General features: G+C 45.4%; 1 protein-coding gene and 1 long non-coding RNA gene across 2 annotated transcripts in view; one reads left to right on the forward strand and one right to left on the reverse strand.

Moving 5' to 3' along the window:
- The window catches only part of LOC146348484 (uncharacterized), a 43848-nt gene extending 19993 nt beyond the window's left edge, over nucleotides 1-23855 (reverse strand). Inside the window, exons 1-2 of the long non-coding RNA XR_014790646.1 lie at nucleotides 23712-23855; nucleotides 9344-9460 (exon numbers count right to left, since the gene is read on the reverse strand). This is a non-coding gene — a long non-coding RNA (uncharacterized LOC146348484). The remainder of the gene's footprint in view (nucleotides 1-9343; nucleotides 9461-23711) is intronic.
- Nucleotides 23856-24025: 170 nt separating this feature from the next.
- Nucleotides 24026-26061, forward strand: part of CNTN2 (contactin 2) — an 87984-nt gene continuing 85948 nt past the window's right edge. Inside the window, exon 1 of the mRNA XM_084853246.1 lies at nucleotides 24026-24203. The gene's annotated coding sequence lies outside the window, so the exon portion shown is untranslated. The remainder of the gene's footprint in view (nucleotides 24204-26061) is intronic.

The raw sequence follows: 26061 nt of genomic DNA on the forward strand, positions 1-26061 counted from the left end.
TAGGAGATTGGAATGCTAAAGCAGGAAGTCAAGAAATCACCGGGATAACAGGCAAGCATGGCCTTGGTGTACAAAATGAAGCAGGACAAAGGCTAATAGAGTTTTGCCAGAACACGCTGATCATAGCAAACACTCTTTTCCAACAGCACAAGAGGCGACTCTACACATGCACATCACCAGATGGTCAATATCGAAATCAGATTGATTATGTCCTTTGCAGCCAAAGATGGAGAAGCTCTAAACAGTCAGTCAAAACAAGACCTGGAGCTGACTGTGGCTCAGATCATGAGCTTCTTGTTGCAAAATTTCGGCTTAAATTGAAGAATGAAGGGAAAACCACTAAACCATTCAGGTATGATCTCAATCATATCCCTTATGAATATACAGTGGAGGTGAGGAATAGATTTAAGGGATTAGACCTGATAGACAGAGTGCCTGAGGAACTATGGACGGAGGTCCGTAACATTGTTCAGGAGGCAACAACTCAATCCATCCCAAAGAAAAAGAAATGCAAGAAAGCCAAGTGGCTGTCTGATGAGGCTTTACAAGTAGCTGAGGAAAGAAGGGAAGCGAAAAGCAAGGGAGAAAGGGGAAGATATACCCAACTGAATGCAGATTTCCAGAGAATAGCAAGGAGAGACAAGAAGGCTTTCTTAAATGAACAATGCAAAGAAATCGAGGAAAACAACAGAATGGGAAAGACTAGAGATCTCTTCAAGAAAATCGGAGATCTCAAGGGAACGTTTTGTGCAAAGACGGGCATGATAAAGGACAAAGGAGGCAGGGACCTAACAGAAGCAGATGAGATTAAGAAGAGGTGGAAAGAATACACAGAAGAACTATACAGGAAAGATCTTAACGTCCCTGATAGCGCGGTCACTGAACTTGAGCCGGACATCCTAGAGAGTGAAGTCAAGTGGGCCTTAGGAAGCATTACTAACAACAAAGCTAGCGGAGATGACAGTATTCCAGCTGAGCTATTTAAAATCCTAAAGATGATGCTATTAAAGTGCTGCACTCAATATGCCAACAAATTTGGAACACTCAACAATGGCCACAAGACTGGAAAAGGTCAGTTTACATTCCAATTCCAAAGAAGGGCAACGCCAAAGAGTGTTCAAACTACCGTGCAATTACGCTCATTTCACATGCCAGCAAGGTTATGCTCAAACTCCTACAAGCTAGACTTCAGCAGTATGTGAACCGAGAACTACCGGAAGTACAAGCTGGGTTTCGAAGAGGCAGAGGAACTAGAGATCAAATTGCCAACATTCGCTGGATCATGGAGAAAGCAAGAAAATTCCAGAAAAACTTCTATTTCTGCTTCATTGACTATGCTAAAGCCTTTGATTGTGTGGATCACAACAACCTGTGGCAAATTCTTAAAGAGAGGGGAATACCAGACCACCTTACCTGTCTCCTGAGAAACCTGTACGAGGGTCAAGAAGCAACAGTAAGAACCAGACATGGAACAACCGATTGGTACAAAATTGGGAAAGGAGTACAACAAGGCTGTATATTGTCGCCCTGCTTATTTAATTTATATGCAAGTACATCTGAGTTTCATGAGAAACGCCGAGTTGGATGAATCACAGGTCGGAATTAAGATTGCTGGGAGAATTATCAGCAACTTCAGATACACAGACGATACCACCCTAATGGCAGAAAGCGAAGAGGATCTCAAGAGCCTCTTGTTGAGGGTGAAAGAGGAGAGTGCAAAAGCTGGTTTGAAACTCAACATTAAAAAAACGAAGATCATGGCATCTGGCCCCATCACTTCCTGGCATATAGAAGGGAAAGAAATGGAAGCAGTGACAGATTTTATTTTCTTGGGCTCCAAGATCACCGCAGACAGTGATTGTAGCCATGAAATTAAAAGACACTTCCTTGCTCCTTGGGAGGAAAGCTATGGCAAACCTAGACAGCATAGTAAGAAGCAGAGACATCACCTTGCCGACAAAGGTCCGTCTAATCAAAGCTATGGTTTTCCCAGTAGCAACGTATGGCTGTGAGAGCTGGACTATAAGGAAGGCTGAGCGCTGAAGAATCGATGCTGTCGAACTGCGGTGCTGGAGAAGACTCTTACGAGTCCCCTGGACTGCAAGGTCAAATCAGTCAATCCTAAAGGAAATCAACCCTGACTGCTCATTGGAAGATACTGAAGCTGGAGCTCAAATATTTTGGCCACCTAATGCGAAGAGAAAACTCCCTGGAAAAGATCCTGATGCTGGGAAAGATTGAAGGCAAAAGGAGAAGGGGAGGCAGAGGATGGGATGGCTAGATAGCATCACCAATGCAATGAATATGGACTTGAGCCCACTCCGGGAGAGAGCGCAGGACAGGAAGGCCTGGCGTGCTATGGTCCGTGGGGTCACGAAGAGTCGGACATGACTGAATGACTGAACAAGAACAAAATGCTTTCCTAGTGAAAGGAGCAGAGGAATAGAAGGAACTGGACTAGGGCAATTTTTAAAAATAGCTAAATTTCACACACACACCCCAAAAAGTATAACTGGCAGAAATGTTGGCTACTTTCATTCAGTTATTGCAAACTTTGAAGCAAACAAGCTATTAAACCAAATATGGATGATAAAACAAGACACTTGTGATACTAGCTTTCTGGTAATGATGCACATTTCCCTCAACCAGTTCTGTCATATCCAGTATTTTGTGGCTTCTAATGAACATGTTCTGAATGGTTGGACATCTTTTATTTTGAGCAACTGGGTTGCTAAGGCTGGTTGACAGAATCAACATCAGATTCAAAGAAATGAAAGATTACCACATATTTACTGTCAGCTGTATTATAATAATGACAATTAGGATTTTTATAGCACCTTCTGGAATTTCGAAGTGGTTCACCATCATGGCCTCAGCAATCTTTACAGCAACCCTGTAAAGTAGGCCACTGTCACAAATTGCTCAATATGGCACACCTTAGAAATGTAACATTTAGCACATACAAACCAGTATTTGCTGAGGATGAATGCTAAAGGGAGATCCTAATTCCCCAACATTTCCTAGGGCATGTTCCCAAATCAGGAGACAGACGTAGTCTCTGGGTGGTATGGAGTGCAGCCGTCTTTCATTTAGAAATAAACAGAAAATCAAAAGTGACAAGGAGGCCAAATAGTTAGGCCCATCACCACTATCTGGAACATTGTGGCACAATCCTGTCCACACCTACTCAGAAGTAAATCCCACCGAGTTCAATGAGACTTACTCCCAATATAAGTATGTCTAGGATTGCAGCCTGTGAGAGTGATTTTCAAGTTCTGTCCTATAAAGGTTTATCTATACGACTTCAGTCATCCCTCTGCCCGTCTGCCATTTCAAAATGCCATATGCTGCCTGACAAATGACTGCAAGGGGAAATCATGGGCGATCCATAAGCATACATCCACATATATATTGCCAGTGAGGAAGGAGCGAGCCAAGCAGGCAATAAATGTACAGGCGCCAGCCAGAGAAGGTCTGATTTAAATCTCGCCTTCTGGAAAATTGTATTAACAAATGGAGCAGCCCAGAGATTAGAAGACCTTGGTGCTGCGGTAAATGGTTTGGGGTGTTGTTGTTTTTCCAACAGTCCGGCTTTCTTTAAAGCCTTCTGCATTTAGCTGCTGCACATACAGCTTCCTTTTGGCTTGAAAAAAGGGCTCAGCGGTGGCCAGGGCAGGGTGGGGGTAATTTGCAATGGATGATTTTAGAAGATGGGAAACAAGGACAGCCTTTTTGTCAAGATCTCAAAATGCCAAAGTGCTTTCATAAAAAGGCAGAGTCCTCATTTGCACCTACAAGAGTGGAATTATCCAAGCCTAAGAATCTCTTTAAGTGACTGAATGCAAAGGCAATCTCCCTTCTCTTCCAGTTCAATCTCCCCACCCCATCCTTCAATCTGTGCTGATGACAACCCACTCAAGAGGTGTCATATTACCGTAACAGTTAAATATCGTTTCACTCCCCAAGGAAACCCAGTCAGATCCCAGCTGGTCCCTGTTTCAGGAATAGCACAATCTAAGTAAAAGCATATAAAATAGACCATATATTGTTATGGGCCCTATGAGCCTTTTGCCTGCCCCTTTCTGTTTCTCATCCCATAGATCCCCATTCAAATAACAGCCCCATTGTGGCAGAGAGCTGAGTGCTGCTTCGCAAATGAGCATTGGGTCATTATTTTATACAAAGAAGGATTTTATCTATCCCAACATCCACATTACGAAATAGTGTTTTTACACACCAGTGCCACTCAGAGTCCAGCATCTTCTTGTTCATGATGCTAAGGAATGTGAATACATTTTGTATAATTTTGTAACTCCAAGCAGGAATATGGCGAGGGCCTGCTGAAGAAACACTGCTGAATAAAGGCGCTTCCAGGGGTTAGCTTTCCCTGGTGATTGGTGGTGCATTTGTGGGTGCCTCGTGTGCTCTGGGAACCCACATGGCAGACACCAACCATGCTCATTCCTGGAATTATTACTGCTAATGAGAGCCACTTTTAATCCATTAATCTGATAGATTAATTGATTTTTAAAACTTTTAATTGATCAAAAAGTTGCCCTAGAAGAGATTAACTGGGCAGGAGATTAAAAACAAACAAAAACCTTTAAAATACAACTGCTCCCAATAGCTGCTGTAGTGTAATGGACAAGAGACTGGGCTACAAATCACGAAATCCCTGGTTTGACTTCGTCTCTGCCATGAACTCACCAGCCAGCCTTAGGCAAGCCAGCAGGGCCGTATCAAGAAAAGTTCTCTTAATGGGGCTCTCTGCTGGGACAGTTTTGACACAAAATGTTCACCGGAACCTAATGGGAGAAGAGTCTTGGGTGGAGCCTAAGGAAGGGGTTGGGAGCCTCAGGCCCGAGGGCCAAATCCAGCCTGCTTTGAGTCCCAATCTGACCCTCTGGGGTTCCCCAGGTGGCCACGCCCCCTTCTCCTGGCCCCACCCTTTCCCCTGACCACCAATCATTGTGTGTTTTCCTGGATTTTGTGCATCCACCCCCTCCCCATTCTAAAAGGTTGAAACGCCTCTCCTAAGGATTAGCTACAGGCAGTAAGAGCTTTAAACCAAAATATGCTGGTTCCTTTGACCTCACCCTTCTGCTTTGACCTCACCCTGCCTTTATTGCCTTCTGCCCTGCTCACCTTGGAATGCAGTCCCTAAAAGCTTCTCCAACATGGAATTTGCCCCTCAGGCTGAAAGAGAGTCAACACATCTGGTCTTCGGAATCAGGGCAGAGCCGGATGCCCTGTGTTCTACAACTATTTCCTTCATCTGGGAAATATTGGTGAACACTCTGTGGCCACCTTTTCACAAAGCACTAAGGAAGTGCTGAGAATTCTGGCTTATCAATCACGAGTGGTATGGTCGTGCATCCCAGTGAATGTGTCCACCTTATTCTTCTTGCTACACAGCAGGACATTTTGAAAGGAAAAATCTGAACAGCACAGTGGCATGTGACTGTAATTCATCTGCATAACTGTGCACTGCTGCAACACTCCTGTAGAGTGTGAGAGTGTGTGTGTGTGTGTGTGCGTGCGCACGCGTATCCAACTTGGTTGCTTAAAATTCACATTCCCATGACATTTGGAAGCCTACACAGAGTGGCAGAAAATCCTCAGCACTGGGAGTTTGACAACACAAATGCAAATGGGTGTTATATTCAGGCTGCACACAAGAGGCATCACGAACTCCCAACAAAAATTTATTTGGAGTTAGGGTTATATTAAATACGCACACACACACAATAAGAGCAAGAGAGAAAGAGAGGAAAAAACCCAGATGCACAAACACCGTACAGCAGTCCTCGTTAAGAATATCATATTGGCTATTTTCTGGCACCACCACCCATATTCCAACATCGCCAGTGTCACATGATTTGTCAGGAAAGGGGTCCCTGTGTTCTACAATTATTTCCTTCATCTGGGAAATATTGGTGAACACTCTGTGGCCACGTTTGCACAAAGCGCTAAGGAAGTGCTGAGAATTCTGGCTCGGTTGTGCATGTGCACGCTGCCTGATTGCTGCCATTTGGCTCCCCCTACAAGTAGGATCAGCTATAATAACCAGAAATTTATCAAAGTGGAAAAGCTTAGTGTTACATCCAGACCTGGACTCCTGGCTTGTCTCTCCTCTAATTAGCCATAGTTTGAAACTGGCTTACAGATCCAGGCTTCTTAGAGGACCACCAGGCAGGGTCTAGGTAATTTCCCAGAAATTTTACATCTCTAGTTATAACTCGTTTTCAATACAGATCAGCCTCCTCGATTTCATAACAACATAAGAAGAGCCCTGCTGCATCAGACCAAAGGCCTCTCTAGTCCAGCATTCTGTTTGCACAGTGGCCACCCAACCAGCTGCCCATGGGAAACCCACAAGCAGAACATGAGTGCAATAGCACCCTCCTGTTTGTGTTCTCCAGCAATTGGCATATAGAGGTACACTGCCCCTGATGCTGGAGGTAATACTAGCCATCATGACTAGCAGCCCTTGATAGCCTGGCAAATGAGGTGCAAGCAGTGCCTCTTCTCCAGTAACTTGGCCAACATCATGTTTTCCTCTCTTTTTTCTGTATAGCCGCCTCCTGTAGACTTCTTAGCAAAATGATCCCAAGGGCAAAGCCTTGAAGGGGTGGGAAACAGAAGATCCTATTTAGCTAATGAAGTTGTAATTGCTTCAGATCTGACTAATGGGATGAAGAAATCAGCGCCTCCCATACCTTGTTCAGCTCCTGCAATGCCCAGGCAAAACATCGCTCAGAAAAAAATAGTTTCTTTTACAAATCCACAGCCTACGATTCCTTCAGCACAAGATTATGGCAGGTCTCAGGGGTTTAGCTGCCTTCTCAGGCAGTCCAAGAGAAGGGCTAAAATAAAGGGAGTAAGGGGAGACATGGCAGAGATGTAAAAAATTATGCATGGTGTGGAGAAAGTGGATAGGGAGACATTTTTCTCCCTCTCTCATAATACTAGAACCCGGGGCCAGCCTGTGAAGCTGATTGGTAGGAGCTTCAGGACAGATAACAGGAAGTACTTCTTCACAGAGCGCAGAGTTAAAACTATGAAATTTGCTACCACAAGATGTAGTGATGGCCACCAATTTGGATGGATTTAAAAGTGGATTGGACAAATACGTGGAGGAAAAAGCTATCAATGGCAACTAGTCCTGATGGCTATATGCTACTTCCAATATCGGGGGCAGAATGCCTGTGTACACCAGCTGCTGGGGAACACGAGTGGTAGGGTGCTGTTGCACTCATGTCCTGCTTGTGGGCTTTCCATTGTGGGAGCTGGTTGGCCACTGTGTGAACTAGCTGGACTAGATGGACACTTGGTCTGATCCAGCAGGGCTCTTCTTATGTTCTTTTCATGCTGAATTAAGAAGACAAGCCATTTTCTGCTTGGCTTTGATGGGTTCTGCTATTAACTCCATCCCCATGTCTATCAGGGGCATAGCTACAGATGCCATCTTGATGAGCTCTTGCTCTTCAAAATATACCACTACACCACTGGTGCACTCAGCTAATGCAAGGTGACTATTGGGACCACAGCACATGGGGAGTGGGGTTGAATCTTCTCCTCCATGCTATTCCTCACCCCCTGAAAATCACTCTCCTACAACAGCTATTTGCCCCTAAAGATGCCTTTGTAGCCAACGAAACTTCAGGGGCAAATAGCAGCTGGGGGGCGCAATTCTAATGAGGAAAATGGCATGGGGAAAACCAACCTGATCTGGATGCTCCCCCTCCTGAAGTGGCTATTTCTAAAAGAATAACAGGCCTGGGACAGGCAATCATGTGGCTGGCAAATGTATAGCCTACTTTGGGTCTAATTAAGGGCAATTCATGGATACCAAACCCACAGCAGCTGACCAGGAAGGAACTGATTAGCAACTAATGGAGCCTAGGGATGGGAGAATCAGGGATGGTTCAGCTCACTGAAATCCTCCAAATTTCACTTCAAAGCTCAGCTCGGTTCACTCCCGTTCCCATTTGTGACATGTTTTTCGGTTCATTCAATGGGAAAAGTGCATATTTTGAATGGGAAAAGTGTGTGCTTTACCCCCATTGACTGAAGAGTGAAAATCTGTTTTTAAAAATGCGTACTTAAAGTGCACATTTTTTAAAAAGAATGTGCATTTTTCTAACATGATTGAAAGATTGAGAATGTGCGAGCAGTTTTTGAAAAAATGCACTCCTGTTCACATTTGGGGTTGTGAACAGGGCAAGTTCAGATGATTTGTGAACTGAGCTGAAATTGTTGTACATCCTTAACGGAACCTTTGAGGGCGCAATCCTATGCCTGCTTAGGCAGAAAAAAAGTCCTACAACTCCCAGCATGCTTCAGCTGGCTAGAGCATGCAGGCGGTTGTAGGACTTTTTTCTGTCTAAGCATGCATAGGTTTGCGCCCTAAATCTGCAGCCTGCAGCACTCTGCCTCACCCTGCCCAGTGTTAGACTCAGCCCTGCTAGACAGACAGTACATGCCAGCCATCTCAATATGATTGCTAAAGAATCCCAAGTCCTATCAAGTTACTGTGTCCCGAGTCTGAATCATAAAGACAGGTTTTATTTTAAAATCCACTTCAAGTTTTCTCACGTAAAACTCTATGTGCCTTCTCAGCCACCAGTGGGAATTTGCTGTCCCAGGGATGAGGACAAATATCTCAGTCCCTCACACAGGATTAGGGATCATATTGAATTAAGCGACAGCTGCACCATAATTCCTTCTATTTCTGATATTCAGGCCATGAGTGCCATTGCTTATGTAGCCAAAATTACATTACCCCCACACAAGAAGTATTAGCAGGCTTGGGGAAATCCAAAGATCTGCAGACGTACATTTTTAATTAATTAATTAATTCATTCATTTCTGGAAAAACCCTAAGATGAGGGGGAGCCCAAAACAGCCCAATGAGTACTGAGCATGCTCAGTTGCCACAGAATGCTGCCTGACTGTTGAGAGTTGGGGAATGGAAAACAGGGTGGGGTATGAAGCGGCTGAGACCCAGTGTGTAATAGTGGTTAGAGTGCTGGACTGGGAATCAGGAGATCCGGGTTCTAGTCCCCACTCAGCCATGAAGCTCACTGGGTGACTTTAGGCCAGTCACTGACTTGCAGGCTAACCCACCTCCCAGGGATGTTGTGAGGATAAATTGAGAGGAGGAGGACCCTGTAAACCACCTTGGGTTCTTTGCAAAAAGGCGGGATATAAATGTAATAATAAATAAATGAAATTCTGAACAGCAGTACTCCATGCCGCAACAGCTGTAATGGTCTCACTTGCACAACATATAATCATATTTTCCACATAAAATAAGATCTGAGTGAGAAAGAGTACGAACCTTTGCCGCTACGTGTTGCTTGGCAAGTGGCGGGGGGGACATGCTGCTGCCCGATCATGGCTGCACTAAAATCCTAGATTTCTCCATTCTTCTCGATGGGCAGCTTTCACTTCTGCCCTGGGAAGGAAATAAAAGTGTGTGTGTACGTAGCAGTCTTCACCAACCCAGCGCCATCCAGATGATTCAAGACTACAACTCCCATCATCCCCAGCCAGCATGGCCAATTGTCCAGGATTATGGGCGTCCAGAACATCTGGAGAGCACCAGTTTGGGGAAGGCTGAAGGAATTTCCATCTCCAGACAATAGCCATTATACCTCTGACCTTTTTCATATTGTCTATGGAATCAACTGTGTACAGTACACAACTGGCAGTGGAGAGGAGGGGCATGAACATAGTACTGAGGGATAGGGAAGGGCATCTGAATGACATTTGTTACTCATGTAATCAATATACATACATGCCATACTGCAGCCTTCGCCAACCTGGTGCAGGCTTGAGGGTGCTGGGGTTTGTACTCCAACACATCTTACCATGTTAGGGAAGGCTGCTATACGGCCATAACCAGCTATAAGTACAAATTAAAGGTAAAGGTGTCCCCAACCAGTCGTGTCCGACTCTAGGGTGCGGTGCTCATCCCCGTTTCTAAGCCGAAGAGCCAGCGCTGTCCGAAGACGCTTCCGTGGTCATGTGGCCGGCATGACTGAACACCGAGGTGCACGGAACGCTGTTACCTTTCCCGCTGAGGCGGTACCTATTCATCTACTTGCAATTTCTTGCTTTCGAACTGCTAGGTTGGCAGAAGCTGGGACTGAAGACGGGCGCTCACTCCGTCACGCGGCACTCGGGTCTCAAACTGCTGACCTGACGACCTTCCGGTCTGCAGTTCAGCGTCTTAACCACCAAGCCACCGTGGCCCCATAAGTACAAATTAGACAGCCAGAAATATAAAGAGCTTTAAAAAGGGGAACTAAGAGAAACTAAAAAGCACAACAATAATTTGTTATCAATATTTTAAAATTAGAAAAAGCATTGTAGGGAGGGATGGAAAGGGCCCCCATCCCCGTCATACATGTTTGTACACCATCCAACGAAATTATGTGTGGGGATGTGTTCTTCCAGATCATCAATTGTCCTCTTACACAAATACTGCCTGGAACTTTTATTGTGAAAGCACAAGGTATTTATCAGCAGAGGCAACTGATGAGAATGGAACTGGCCCCACTCTCATGATCGATGCCAGTGAAGATGTTCGCAAGCATTAGCTCCAGCTACTCTTTAAGGTGGAATAACCTTCCACATTCTTCTCTGACCTCAGTGTACTCCAAGCGGAATTGAGATTGATTCCAAATCACCTTCAAAATTGCTCTTTCTGGTAACAAAACAAGCAAGTAGGCTATTTCCCACTGTTCATACACCCATCAGAATCTCAAGATATCCATATGGGTAGCCTCTTCTGTCCACCCACTTTCCCTGAAGTCTCATAATACATTACAACTAAGGCTGCCTCTACACACTTATTTGGCAGAAAGTCTCACTGAATTCATGAGAGTTATTTCTGAGTAAGCATGCAGAGGACTGGGCAGTATGTCAAGCCAACAGGATACCTGCAGTCAGAACATCTTCTATACTTGTTGGGAAAGAATCTGTTTTTTTACACACAAGGGGATGGTTCCAGATTTAGTCATACTTCGAGAAGACCCATGGAAATCAACAGGACTTAAGATAGTCACGACCAACTTAAGTCCTATGGGTTTCAATGGGTCTACTTTAAGTATGACTAAACCTCAATCCCACCCAACGAAGGGGACATTTTGTATGCTGCAAGAAAATTCTAACCTGCCCAACTATACTATGGAAACAACAGCATTCATGAATGTGAAGATTGAATTAAAAATATTTTTGTAAAGGGCAACGAGCAAAATAAAAAAGAAGGAAAGAAGGGCACTGTAAAAAAAAAATGAATCAGGCACTTAAGAAAGGAGATACATTTTTGTGTGTATTTGAAAGGATGTAGTACTATGGGTTTCTTGTTTAATGGCACCAGCAGACACCACAGTGACAGAAAGGAGCTAGAGCTCACAGAGATCAAGAGAACCCCAGAACAGCCCATGTCAGAAGACCAGGAGGAGCCTGGGCCCTCAGGGGAGATGGCCACAGGTCCTGCTGAGAGACCCCCTCGCCCCCAAGAGGGTCATCATCTCAAAAGGCAGGCCAATAGGGCTCCTTTGTGAAGGAGTGCTCAATTACAAAGGAGGACTCCTCAAGAGGAAATGACTCCTCATGAGTCAGACTCTTGCTAGAGAGCAATAATGAACTACAGCTGAGCCCTGGGTGGAGCCTGGAAGGTCTGGTGATACAAGCCTTCAGTTTTAGCCTAGTCAGTGCTGGAAACAATGCTGTTGCTGCAGCTTCTGTATTTTGTATCCTGGCTCATGGTTGGGCCCCTGCGTTACTGACTCTTGGATCTTTGATTATACTTGATTGATATCTCGTGCATTTGACCTTGACTATGAATCTGACTTCTCTCAGGAAAATCCATGTTTGCCTGGTAAACTATATTTGTCTAGCTTAGAGGCTTATGCAGCTAAAGCAAGACAGATAAGAAATTAGCTACATAACAAACTTCTCTTTGGGTAACACCGCCTTCCTGCATCTGAGATGAGCTCCGATGTTACAGGCGCTGTTATCTTCCCTGTCATAACAACTTATAGTGAAAGGATCATATACTTTTGGAGCCTTTGCAGAGTAAATAGAGGGCAAGAAGGGTCATATGATAACAAATACAAGTTATTACTCCTCTGAAATGAGCCATTACAGAGAGTGGACCATCCAGTGTCCACTGTTCTCTTGGACCATCCAGTGTCCATTGATCTCTGTGAATTATTAATGGTCTGATGATGGTGCTAAGAGGACGGGCCAGATGGAGTGAATGGCAAATGATGGGAGGCCTCCTTCCCATTCCCTGCCACAGCTAATCCTCAGAGGTCAGAGATAGATACCTGAAGTCCACAACCTATGTGATTAGATGCAATGTGGCGGGAGCCATCTGACAGGAACACAGGGGGCTATCTGTCTTTTCCCAATTCACCCTGAGGGCCTGCATTCGGAGAGAGTACCCATCTGGGAGCAGCATTAGGTTTCACTGCTTTCTATACCATTGGCTGCAGCAGAACGATAATCACAGCGGAATGAACTGGGAAGCCACCAGAGCAAGTTTATAGGACACAGCTCAGGGCAGCAGGGATCTGTGGCAGCCCCTAGCTAGCACCTGTGGCAGGAAGAAGAGCCATACAGAGTGTGTGTGCTGGCTGCCCATGACCAGATGATCTCAGCACAAACTCTAACACACCCTCCAGATGTGTTGGGTTACAACTCCCGTCATCCCCAGCCAGCATGGAGTATGTGTTGTAGTTCAACACATCTGGAGGGTGCCATGTTGAGAAAGGCTACCCTAATAGCATTGACAGAGAGAAAGAGAAGTACATTCCTTCAAAGAACCTTGAAGGCACCATCAAGTCATAAAGAGGACAGTTTTCCGACACTACATATTTTATGATCCCACACATGCCTAATTACTTCCATGCCAATTTGCATGCATTTACTATGTTTATATCTCACCTTTCCTCCAGAGAGCTTATGCTTCTTCCCTGTCACCAAAGTTATCCTCATAACAACCCTGTGAGGTAGGTTGGACTATGAGATAGTGACTGGCCCAAGGTTACCCAGTGAGATTCATGGGGATTTGAACCTGGGTCTCCTCAGTCCTACTCTAACACTTGGTGCCCTCCATATGTGTTAGGTTACAATGCCCATCTCTCCCAGCTAGCACGCTCAACCCAAACATTCAGCAACAGGAGAAAGAACAACAAAAAGAGGAATATCACTACTCAGGTTTGGGGGTACAATTGCTTAACTTTCAATAATGATCTAGAACCAGGGTGGGCAGAAGGTAAATCTCCAGATGTTTTGGACTTCAACTCCCAGAAGCTCCTGACAGCATGTCCTAGCAAACCAGTGGGCTAGCTGAAGTCTAGGAAAGATAACAATACAGACAGGAAGGCCTAGCGTGCTATGGTCCATGGGGTCACTAAGAGTCAGACAAGACTTAACGACTGAACAACAACAACAACACATCCTTAAGGGCAATACAGTTGCTGTAGAACAAGGGTGGGCTGAAATTTCACATGCCAGCAAGGTTATGCTCAAAATCCTACAAGCTAGGCTTCAGCAGTATGTGAACCAAGAACTACCGGAAGTACAAGCTGGGTTTTGAAGAGGCAGAGGAACTAGAGATCAAATCGCCAACATTCGCTGGATCATGGAGAAAGCAAGAGAATTCCAGAAAAACGTCTATGTCTGCTTCATTGACTACGCTAAAGCCTTTGATTGTGTGGATCACAACAAACTGTGGCAAATTCTTAAAGGGATGGGAGTACCAGACCCTTACCTGTCTCCAGAGAAACCTGTACGAGGGTCAAGAAGCAACAGTAAGAACCAGACATGGAACAACCGATTGGGAAAGTTTTCCAAACTTGGGAAAGGAGTACGACAAGGCTATATGTTGTCGCCCTGCTTATTTAACTTATACGCAGAGTACATCATAAGAAACGCCAGGTTGGATGAATCACAGGTCAGAATTAAGATTGCCAGGAGAATTATCAACAACCTCAGATACGCAGACGATACCACCCTAATGGCAGAAAGCGAAGAGGATCTAAAGAGCCTCTTGTTGAGGGTGAAAGAGGAGAGTGCAAAAGCTGGTTTGAAACTCAACATTACAAAAACGAAGATCATGGCATCTGGCCCCATCACTTCCTGGCATATAGAAGGGGAAGAAATGGAAGCAGTGACAGATTTTATTTTCTTGGGCTCCAAGATCACCGCAGATGGTGACTGTAGCCATGAAATTAAAAGACGCTTGCTCCTTGGGAGGAAAGCTATGGCAAACCTAGACAGCATAGTAAGAAGCAGAGACATCACCTTGCCGACAAAGGTTCGTATAATCAAAGCTATGGTTCTCCCAGTAGTAATGTATGGCTGTGAGAGATGGACTATAAGGAAGGATGAGTGCTGAAGAATTGATGCTTTCGAACTGCAGTGGAGAAGACTCTTACGAGTCCCCTCGACTGCAAGGAGGTCAAATCAGTCCATCCTAAAGGAAATCAACCCTGACTGCTCATTGGAAGGACAGATACTGAAGCTGAAGCTCAAATATTCTGGCAACCTAATGCGAAGAGAAAACTCCCTGGAAAAGACCCTGATGCTGGGAAAGACTGAAGGCAAAAGGAGAAGGGGACGGCAGAGGATGGGATGGCTAGATAGCATCACCAATGCAATGAATATGAACTTGAGCACACTCCAGGAGAGAGCGGAGGACAGGAAGGCCTGGCGTGCTATGGTCCATGGGGTCACGAAGAGTCGGACACAACTTAACAACTGAACAACAACAACAAGCTGTTTGGACTTCTACTCCCAGAAGCCCCTGCTAGCATAGCCAATGGCCAGGATTGCTGGGAGTTGAAGTCTAAAAATCTGCAGATCTACCTTCTGTCCACCCCATCGGCTAAAGACTCAAGATACAGACCTAACACAGGAAAGTACTGAAAGGAGCAGACAGGGAAAACAAGAAATGAATTAACCTGAAGTGTAGTGTGCCCTAAAGAAAGGCCTCTTGTTCATGTAGGCAAAAAGGGCTGTCAGACAAATTTGAACTTTTTGGCCAACATCCTGGTCAAAACAGGGGCCCAAGCAAGAGAACTCCAGAGCTGTAAAAGTATTTATTCATAGATTGCACCTAAAAAGCAAAATGTATAGCAGAAAGTCTTAAATAGTACAATCCTATGTGTCTATGCAGAAGTAACCCCCGCTGAGTTCAATGGGACTTACTCGCAGGAAAATGTATATAACATAGTAGTCGATTAGACACCTACATCCTCACTGGGTCAGTGGCGCATGAGGGATGTTGAAAATAATTACATAAAGCCAGATCCAAATGCATCACATATTCCTATTGCTATATCTGAGAAAATTACTGGCCCACAGGTTGTGAGGAGGTAGGAGAGAAAGAGGATATCTTTTTTTTTTCAATTTTATTTTCAAGTTTGATAGTAAAGCCATCAGAGAGTCGAACCTTCTATTGTGATCAACTCACTGTTAAAAAACAAAATAACACTGCTGAATAATCTCTCTGTCCTCCTCTCCAACTGACTGGGAACTTGAGAACTATACTGAGTATTGTCAACAAAGGTGACCATTGAATCTAAGACAGACCACATTGGACTCCCATTTTTGCTTTTCGAATTGCAGAATGAAAGTTAATTCTAGAGCAGAAATGAAATTCAATGTACAAATTTGGTGAAATGTCAGAATTAAAATTTGACTCAATTAAAATATGTTGAAATGTTGTCTTTTACTTCTTGGATGGCTACTCCAAAACCTTAAATCTTGTCTTGTTGATAATTTTTAAGCCAATAATGTTAAGTATCAACTTGTTCAATGAAACATTTCACATGTGTTTTTTCCCCCTCAAACACCTGTAGACAACAGTTTCTATCATTTGAAATACTGAGTAAGTTTACATTCTAGTACAAAATTCAAACATGAAAATTTGCTTGAGAACCGCCCCCCCTCCCAAGAATCAGATTTCAGATCTAGTTTATTCCATTATCTTGCACTATTGCTCTGAGATACAAGCCTGCTTTCCACTGAAGACAAATGCATTGCTTCTTTGGACAGGTAAGAGGTAGTATACTAATGCTTCTCTTAATGGGCATCTCTACCACAGCCTAAAATCCTGCATTTAAAATGGGGCTTTCTGCTTCCGTTTTAAATGCAGGGTCACAACAACCCCTTTTCTCACATGCTTCCTTTTTCCCCACGCCCTTCCCCCTCCTTTTCCCCATATCTAAGTCTTCCATTATCTTTCACTGATCTCGCTCCTCTTCCTGCCATTTTTACTCTTTTCACAGAGGAAACTGAAGTGGAACACAACCGGGTAATTTCATAGCTCATTATCTGCAATCTATTTAAAAATGGAACAAAGGGCATTTAGTGCAGGAGACGCCCTGAACAATCATGGCGTCATGTAAAGAGTCTGCAAGCTTCCGTGAAGGAGCCATCTCAATTGCAGGTTAAAAGGTCCATGTGAAGGAGCCCTAAGCTTGGTTGGAATCATGGTCCATACCACAATTTGAAAGATGTACACCTGTATTCTCAAGTTAAAATCCTCACCTTGAAATAGGCAAAACCGCAGCCAGAGAGGCAGTTATTACAAAGAATTATTTGAAAACTTGGTGAGGTCCAACAGCTAGTGCAGAAACGTTAACAAGTGTATGAACAGGTAGAGGGTGCAATCCTAAAGCCTACCAAAGGCCAGATGAGGGGCTCCTGGATGCGGTAAAAGTGCCACTCAGCAGGAAGAGAGGGAGGCCCACCGGTACAATGGCACTTACGCTACTGGAGCTGCCACCCCACCTGGAGAAAGCTCGGCAGGACATGTCAGGGGGCAGCCAAGGATCTGCATTTTCCTAAACTCCCTCATTCCTCTGACATGCCCTGCCAAAGGAGCCCTCAACTACAAGTGTAATGAATTCCCTACCACTGTCTGCAATCTGGGGCAGGGAGAAACCAGACCCCCGAACCCCAAAGAAGGTTAAAAAAACCCTCATCTCCTACCCTAACTGCAACAAGTCCAAAGGGTTTAGGAAGTGGTGGTACCGCCGTCACAGAATCTCCCGCCATCACCACCACAGCATTGCTCTGAAACAAGATAAATGTTTGAACCCATACTTCCCAGCTGGAATTCTTTCCCTTATTTTTCTTGTGTAAGACCCACTGCCTTACTATCCGATGCAGAACACATGGAAGAATATATAGTCCTGGAGATGTGACAACAAATGTATAAAATTGAATGGATTTGTAATGTGGGTAATCTGATTGTCTTTAATTCCAGAATCTAAGAATGTATGTACTTATTACTAACATTTATATACAGCCTTATCTGCTGCAAAGCTATCAAGGCAGTGTACAACCATTTAAAACAGTAAAATCTTAAGACAATAAAAACAAAAACAGTAAAAACAGTAAAAGAAAGGGAGTTATTGCAACAGGTTTGGAGATGGGGTTCAGTAAATGTCAAATTGCGTTCCTCTTTATTTTAGTTCTTACCTTTCTGCTGAAAACCTCAATACAGACTTTTTAAAAATGTTCCCAGATTAACAATGCAACCCTATTCATATTTACTCAGAAATAAGTCTCATGGAATTCAGTGGGGCTTGCTCCCAGGAAACTGGGTGTAGGATTGCAACCTAAGAAATTTTCCCCTATATTCAGTCTATGTGAACCCCAAGTTCCAACCACACCATATGGGCTAGTGTTGAGCCAGCATGGAATGAAGCATCTAGAACATCCAGCATGTAAGGATCAGAACCTTTAACATGCCTATTTCACAGACAGATGACAGATTTTTAAAAAAACCAGTCCTTGCTTTTCCTACCAATATAGCACCTCCCTCTGCAGAATGTTAGGAAGTAAAACCCATTAAAATTTGAGATGCTACTACAGCAACATAAATCAGACAAAAGCTAGTCATAAACAACATTTGCAGATCATCTGTCCATTGGGAGTTGACAAGTATTCGCTAAAGACCAGACCGCTTGGGCAACTAAAAACAGCATTTCCCGGCTGCCATGTGTTTTGGCAGCAACCTCATACAGTTCATGCTTGATCACAGTGTGCCAGCTATAGAGTTTTGAATCAGACTAAAAAGTTAAAATGATTAACCCCTTCCTTTCCTAGAAGTTAATTTTTTTAAAAAAATGACAGATCTCCTCCTCTTGAATCTGCAGCCAAAAGGAACTGCTTGCTTAATGAAGCTTAAAGGTTTATCCTGACTGAAAACCTTCTTCAATGTGGTACTTTCCAGATGTGTTGGATTACAACTCTCATCATCTCCAGATGGCATACTGGCTGGGGAAAAGCAAGTTGTAGTCCAACACATCTGGAGGGCACCCGGTTGGAGAAAACTGCTTTAGGGCTCAATCCTGTGCATGTTTAGACCGAAAAAGTCCTACAACTGGCTGGCTGGGGAACAGTGGGAGTTGTAGGACTTTTTTTCTGTCTAAATATGCATAGGATTGTGCCATTATGTAATAAGAGAAGAGTGATGTTTCTTTATGCAGGGATTGGTCCTATGTTCCTTTATGCAGGGATTGGTCCTAGCTCATCACCTACAGTAGAGCAACAACAACAAAAGTATAGATCTACCTGACAGTTTCCTCCATCACAGTAAACGTTACAATGCATGGTATTTTAGTTTGCAGTTTTTGCCTTGACAAGCAGTATAGATCAAGGCTTTAATTCACTGCATCACCTGATACTTCACCACTGTAGGCTTATATTTCTTCAGGACACATCGGTTTACCAGATGGTACAATTTAGTGCTCATATTATGGGAATAAAGGTAGGGGAGCTGTTAATGAAAACCGCACACCCCACCTCCTGACTCCTCCAAAAAAAGATCTGGTGCAAGGGAAGGAAGAAAGTCCTAGGTGCATAGAAATATGTTTACTGAGCTCAACACATTTTGAATACCTTCTTTAGGGGCACTCTGAGGCACAACCAAACTTGAGTCTTTTGGGCCTCAAGAATCTTTCGTAACACAACTGGAGTCCAAAGACTCAAGTTGGTTGTTCCTACTTGCCCGCGTTAAATACGTAACATGTGGATAACCAAACCGTTTAATCTTCAAACAAGCATCTGGAGCCCCGATCTGGATCAGGACTAGCACACACAGGTAAGGGAAGTTTAAACCTTCCAACCCAGCTGCTTTGCCCCCCCCCAATTGCCCCACACCTACATAGGGACTAAAAAGGGAAATGCTCCACTGGTGCCAATTAAGCTCCCCCCACTTTTCAGCTCCTGAATGGGGGGGGGTGAATTTAGGGGGGAAAGCAGCTGGGTGGGAAGGCTTAAACCTCTCCTACCTGTGCATGCTGGTCCCGATCCAGATCAGGGCCCCATGCACTTGTTGTTGTTGTTGTTGTTCAGTCGTTCAGTCGTGTCCGACTCTTCGTGACCCCATGGACCATAGCACGCCAGGCCTTCCTGTCCTCCGCTCTTTCCCAGAGCGTGCTCAAGTTCATATTCATTGCATCCGTGATGCTATCTAGCCATCTCATCCTCTGCCGTCCCCTTCTCCTTTTGCCTTCAGTCTTTCCCAGCATCAGGGTCTTTTCCAGGGAGTTTTCTCTTCGCATTAGGTGGCCAAAATATTGGAGCTTCAGCTTCATTATCTGTCCTTCCAATGAGCACTCAGGGTTGATTTCCTTTAGGATGGACTGATTTGACCTCCTTGCAGTCCAGGGGACTCGTAAGAGTCTTCTCCAGCACCACAGCTCGAAAGCATCAATTCTTCGGCGCTCAGCCTTCCTTATAGTCCAGCTCTCACAGCCATACATTACTACTGGGAAAACCATAGCTTTGATTAGACGGACCTTTGTCGGCAAGGTGATGTCTCTGCTTCTTACTATGCTGTCTAGGTTGGCCATAGCTTTCCTCCCAAGGAGCAAGCGTCTTTTAATTTCATGGCTACAGTCACCATCTGCAGTGATCTTGGAGCCCAAGAAAGTAAAATCTGTCACTGCTTCCATTTCTTCCCCTTCTATATGCCAGGAAGTGATAGGGCCAGATGACATGATCTTAGTTTTTTTAATGTTGAGTTTCAAACCAGCTTTTGCACTCTCCTCTTTCACCCTCAACAAGAGGCTCTTGAGATCCTCTTTGCTTTCTGCCATTAGGGTGGTATCGTCTGCATATCGAAGGTTGTTGATAATTCTCCCGGCAATCTTAATTCCGACCTCTGATTCATCCAACCCGGCATTTCTCATGATGTACTCTGCATATAAGTTAAATAAGCAGGGTGACAATATGCAGCCTTGTCGTACTCCTTTCCCAATTTTGAACCAATTGGTTGTTCCATCTCTGGTTCTTACTGTTGCTTCTTGACCCTCATACAGGTTTCTCAGGAGACAGGTAAGGTGGTCTGGTACTCCCATCACTTTAAGAATTTGCCACAGTTTGTTGTGATCCACACAATCAAAGGCTTTAGCGTAGTCAATGAAGCAGAAATAGACGTTTTTCTGGAATTCTCTTGCTTTCTCCATGATGCAGCGAATGTTGGCGATTTGATCTCTAGTTCCTCTGCCTCTTCGAAACCCAGCTTGTACTTCCGGTAGTTCTCGGTTCGCATACTGCTGAAGCCTAGCTTGTAGGATTTTGAGCATCACCTTGCTGGCATGTGAAATGAGCGCAATTGTGCGGTAGTTTGAACACTCTTTGGCGTTGCCCTTCTTTGGAATTGGAATGTAAACTGACCTTTTCCAGTCTTGTGGCCACTGTTGAGTGTTCCAGGTTTGTTGGCATATTGAATGCAGCACTTTAACAGCATCATCTTTTAGGATTTTAAATAGCTCGGCTGGAATACTGTCATCTCCACTAGCTTTGTTGTTACTAATGCTTCCTAAGGCCCACTTGACTTCACTCTCTAGGATGTCCGGCTCAAGTTCAGTGACCGCACTATCATGGCTATCAGGGACATTCAGATCTTTCCTGTATAGTTCTTCTGTGTATTCTTGCCACCTCTTCTTAATCTCATCTGCTTCTGTTAGGTCCCTGCCTTCTTTGTCCTTGATCATGCCCGTCTTTGCACAAAACGTTCCCTTGAGATCTCCAATTTTCTTGAAGAGATCTCTAGTCTTTCCCATTCTGTTGTTTTCCTCGATTTCTTTGCATTGTTCATTTAAGAAGGCCTTCTTGTCTCTCCTTGCTATTCTCTGGAACTCTGCATTCAGTTGGGTATATCTTCCCCTTTCTCCCTTGCTTTTTGCTTCCCTTCTTTCCTCAGCTACTTGTAAAGCCTCATCAGACAGCCACTTGGCTTTCTTGCATTTCTTTTTCTTTGGGACGGATTTCGTTGCTGCCTCCTGAACAATGTTACGGACCTCCGTCCATAGTTCCTCAGGCACTCTGTCTATCAGGTCTAATCCCTGAAATCTATTCCTCACCTCCACTGTATATTCATCAGGGATATGATTTAGGTCATACCTGAACGGTTTAGTGGTTTTCCCGACGTTCTTCAATTTAAGCCGAAATTTTGCAAGAAGCAGCTCATGATCTGAGCCACAGTCAGCTCCAGGTCTTGTTTTTACTGACCGTATGGAGCTTCTCCATCTTTGGCTGCAAAGGACATAATCAATCTGATTTCGATATTGACCATCTGGTGACATCCATGTGTAGAGTCGCCTCTTGTGCTGTTGGAAAAGAGTGTTTGCTATGATCAGCATGTTCTCTTGGCAAAACTCTATTAGCTTTTGTCCTGCTTCATTTTGTACACCAAGGCCATGCCTGCCTGTTATCCCGGTGATTTCTTGACTTCCTACTTTAGCATTCCAATCCCCTATGATGAAGAGGACATCTTTTTTTGGTGTTAGTTCTAGAAGGTGTTGTAGGTCTTCATAGAACCGATCAACCTCAGCTTCTTCAGCCTCAGTGGTTGGGGCATAGACTTGAATTACTGTGATGTTGAATGGTTTGCCTTGGATTCGTACTGAGATCATTCTATCGTTTTTGAGATTGTACCCCAGTACTGCTTTTCCCACCCTTTTGTTGACTATGAGTGCTACTCCATTTCTTCTAAGGGATTCTTGGCCACAATAGTAGATATGATGGTCACCTGAATTAAATTCGCCCATGCCTGTCCATTTTAGTTCGCTGATTCCCAAGATGTCGATGTTCAATCTTACCATCTCATGTTTGACCACCTCCAGCTTACCTTGATTCATTGATCTGACATTCCAGGTTCCTAAACAATATTGTTCTTTACAGCATCGGATTTTCTTTTCACCGCCAGACACATCCACAGCTGAGTGTCCTTTCGGGTTTGGCCCAGCCGCTTCACTCTTTCTGGCGCTACTTGGAAATACCCTCTGCTCTTCCCCAGTAGCATATTGGACACCTTCCGACCTGAGGGGCTCATCTTCCGGCGTCATATCTTTCAGCCTTGTGATATGTTCCATGGGGTTTTCTTGGCAAGAATACTGGAGTGGGTTGCCATTTCCTTCTCCAGTGGACCACATTTTGTCAGAACTCTCTGCCATGACCTGTCCGTCTTGGGTGGCCCTGCACGGCATAGCTTATGGCTTCACTGAGTTACGCAAGCCCCTTCGCCACAACAAGGCAGTGATCCATGCACTTACTTGAAGATAAAAAAAGTTTGGTCATCTGCATGCTACATTTTTAATATAGCATGTAGTTTAGCCCTAAGAGTGCCCCAAGGAAGACATCTGAAACTCTGCTGGACCCAACAGACAATATTTCTGTGCACTTAGAGGTCTCCTTCTCTTTTCTTCCCTGGATTTGGTGCCTTCCCATTTTTCTCTTCCACAGCCCCCAAATTTTAGCCAAACAATCCCTTCCACATAACCTTCAAAAAACAATAGCCAAGGGCCCCACCACAAAAGATAAGGGGGTCAACCTCATCTGCCCCATCTATAATTTGTGCAATAGCCCCTTCATTGTTCATATGGGGCACACCCCATGAACAACGAACATGACATGGCCCAATTAGCAATCATATATGCAGGACTGGCTGTCCTTCAGAAGAGCTTAGTTTATGAAACCAACAGTCAGGGCTCACATGTTCCTAGAATCCAAGCTTTGGAGCTCTCTTCCTTAAGCCCAGCTGCATGGAGGCTGACTGTGGTGACCTGGCAGGGAGGCTCTCTACACATGTTCAGAAACACCTTGCACATGCAATATAGTGTCGGCAAAGAAAAATGCCTCTGATTTTGGAAAGCACAACGTTCGGATCTCAAATTAAACATCAAATGCGGTTATCTTGCTGTTGTAGCTATGAAAGTAACTGGCCCAAATAAATTTAGCTGGGGAGGGGGGGGTGCTGTTTACCCTTAGTCACTACGGCCTAGTCCATCTTGCTATGTATCCTTGTACAACAGGAGGAGAATTTACAAAAGCAAAAGGGGGGTTGGACTCGATGGCCTTGTAGGCCCCTTCCAACCCTACTATTCTGATTCTATGGAGACAGTAGGGGAAATAGCCCTTCACCTGGATGCGCATCTTTTAAACTGGGCCGTGCTTGCTGCAAATTAAATTCTGTGTCATACGCACACAATTCCAAAAGCAAATATTTCCTGCGAGGGGTGGCGAGAGGAGCCTGGCAACCTGGATCGCTTTGCCATTTTGATTGCCTGAGAATGCTGATGGGAGAGGGGGTGCTTTGCCTCCCCCCCCCCCGTAACACCATATGTCCCCCACGCCCTAATGGCCGGGCGAGCCCAAGGCAATCAGACCTAGCTCGACGAAGTGTTGCAGGGGGGCTCGTCTGGCTGGAGAAGGGCGAGTGCTAAAAGCAGCAGCAGCAGCAGCTGAGGAAGAAGCCCATGAATTATGTATGCTGCTGCAAGTCACTCTCTCAGGCGCTGACTGGTCTTGGCAAATGAGGTGAAGGCGGAGTGTAAAGGGAGGGGAGACCCCCTCCCCGCCCGGCCTCTAGGACATCGGTGGGGAGGAGCGGGGAGAGAGAACGCGCAGGAAAAGGGAGGGGTGGGGAGGAGCACATCCTAATGCAGAGCTGCTGCAGTGGCTCAGGGCGCGCGCACATAACGCGGGCGGGCGGCCGGCCGGCAGCGCCACTAGGGAAGGCTCACCTGCAGAAAGAGAGCAGCAGCGAGCAGGAGAGGGGAAGGCTGCTGCTGTTGCCGCCGCATCGAGGGCTCCGAGACTTCCCTCGCACAGGCCCGCCACGCGCAAACACGTGCCGATCCAGCCACTCTCCGCGCAAGGTAGGGGGAGGGGGCTGTCTTTTCCGACCCCCCGCCTCTCTTCGGAAGAGTCGATTTCGAGTTCTTGGAAGGCGTGGAAGCTGCATGCTAACTTTCCATCCCCTCTTGGCCCATGAGCCGGTTCCTTTACTGGGAGGGAGAGAGGGGAGTGTGCGCGCGCGCGCGCGCGTGTGTGTGTGTGTGTGTGTGTGTGTGAAAGAGAGCTCATGACATCAGTAAGCCACGCCGTCCCACCCGAGAAGGGGTGCCTAGCGGGGGTGGCACGATTTCGGTGTGCGAGCACCTCCTAGAGCAGGCTAGCGGGGGGAAGAGGCGCCCAGGAGATGAAGAGCGTCTGCAATTTTTGGAAAAAAGGGCAGGGCAGGGCTGTAGAGGTGGCGGGCACGAAGGGGTCTTTTTTAAACGTGTTGATCAGACGACATGTTCTGATGGGGCATAGGAAGAAGTGATGGACTTCTTCGCCCCCCTCTTCCAATCTCTGGCTTGATTTCTGGACTGCTACCGTGTTGTAGGTGTGACCAGGGAAAGCACTGTCAAGAATGATCATCCGTACCTGAACTGAAGGAGGTCTAGAGAAGGGTGCGCAGCTGAAGGATGTGATCAGTTTGAGTAGTTCTTATACTGCAGGCAGAGTCTCTCTCTCTCTCTCTCTCTCTCTCTCCACTCATTAAGGCTGCAGAGAAAAGGGAGCTCTGGCTTCTGGTGTGTGGGTGGTCGGTGTGTTTACTTCTCTTGGAGTCCATTAACCCATTTTAGAGACACATTGCAGGAGACTGGAGCGGCATGTGGTAGCTGTAGAAGAGGTTATGGGGCAGGGAGGGAAGGGGCCTTCATGGTGGGATGGCCTTCAGACAATGAGGAGAGGAGAATGGATCTATGCCCAGTTAGTCTCAGTTCCACTGGTTTTATGTTTTATGATTTGGACCTAGACCAGACCTGCGCAGCTTGTGACTTGCCAATCTGAACGGGAGCCCATCAGTTTTGTAAAGAGGCTCACCAGGGTTTTTTGGCTAAATGAAAAACTTGGTTTTGCTTCCTGCTTGGGACATACAAGAACTGGGTGGAGGATGAGGTAGAGTCAAGGGCCTGGGAAGCCCAAATACTTGAATGATGGGCTGCTACGTTCGGCGTAGTGGGTCATAAATTGTGCTGCAGGCTGGACCTAGATAAGTTGCAGATTCTTCCTGATCAAGGCTAAAGCGAGTACTAAATGAAGAATTAAAAGGGGGGGGAGGGCTGCTTTTTTAATCCGGAGAGCATGTCGACTTTTACTGACTTGACAGTAAAAGGCCCCTGAAGCATCTGATTTTGTGGACCGTTCCTAGGAACATGGGAAGCTGCCTTATACCGAGTCAGGCCATTGGTCCATCTGGCCCAGTATTGTCAACACAGACTGGCAGCAGCTCTCCAGGGTTTCAGGCAGGAATTTTTCCAGCCCTACATGGGGATGATGGGAACTGAACCTGGGATCTTCTGCATGTAATGCATGTGCTCTCCCACTGAGCCACAGCCCTTCCCCCTGAGGTATCCTGCATCGTGTCCAACCATCTGTTACAGTTCCAGCCCAGGCAATAGGATATCCTTTTACCCCTTGCATTTCATGCCTTTTTGACCCTGCTGTTCACAAACTCTTTTCTTTGTATCTGAATGTGTGCGTATAATCTACAGAGATATCCTGCCAACTGAGGATAACACTATATGCCTCTGACAAAGTGGGTGCTAGTCTATGAAAGCTTCTACTACAATAAATGTATTACCAAGCAAGTGGGATAGGTGGGGGGATCCCCTTCCAAATTGTGCCAGCCAGGGCTGAAGTGAGGAGGGCACAGGTTTATTTATCCTTTTTTCCAGGGTGAAG

The sequence above is a fragment of the Heloderma suspectum genome, chromosome 4 (genome assembly GCF_057233095.1).
Source record: "Heloderma suspectum isolate Gila_16-S chromosome 4, 16-S_ref, whole genome shotgun sequence".
In the NCBI taxonomy this organism is placed as follows: domain Eukaryota; kingdom Metazoa; phylum Chordata; class Lepidosauria; order Squamata; family Helodermatidae; genus Heloderma; species Heloderma suspectum.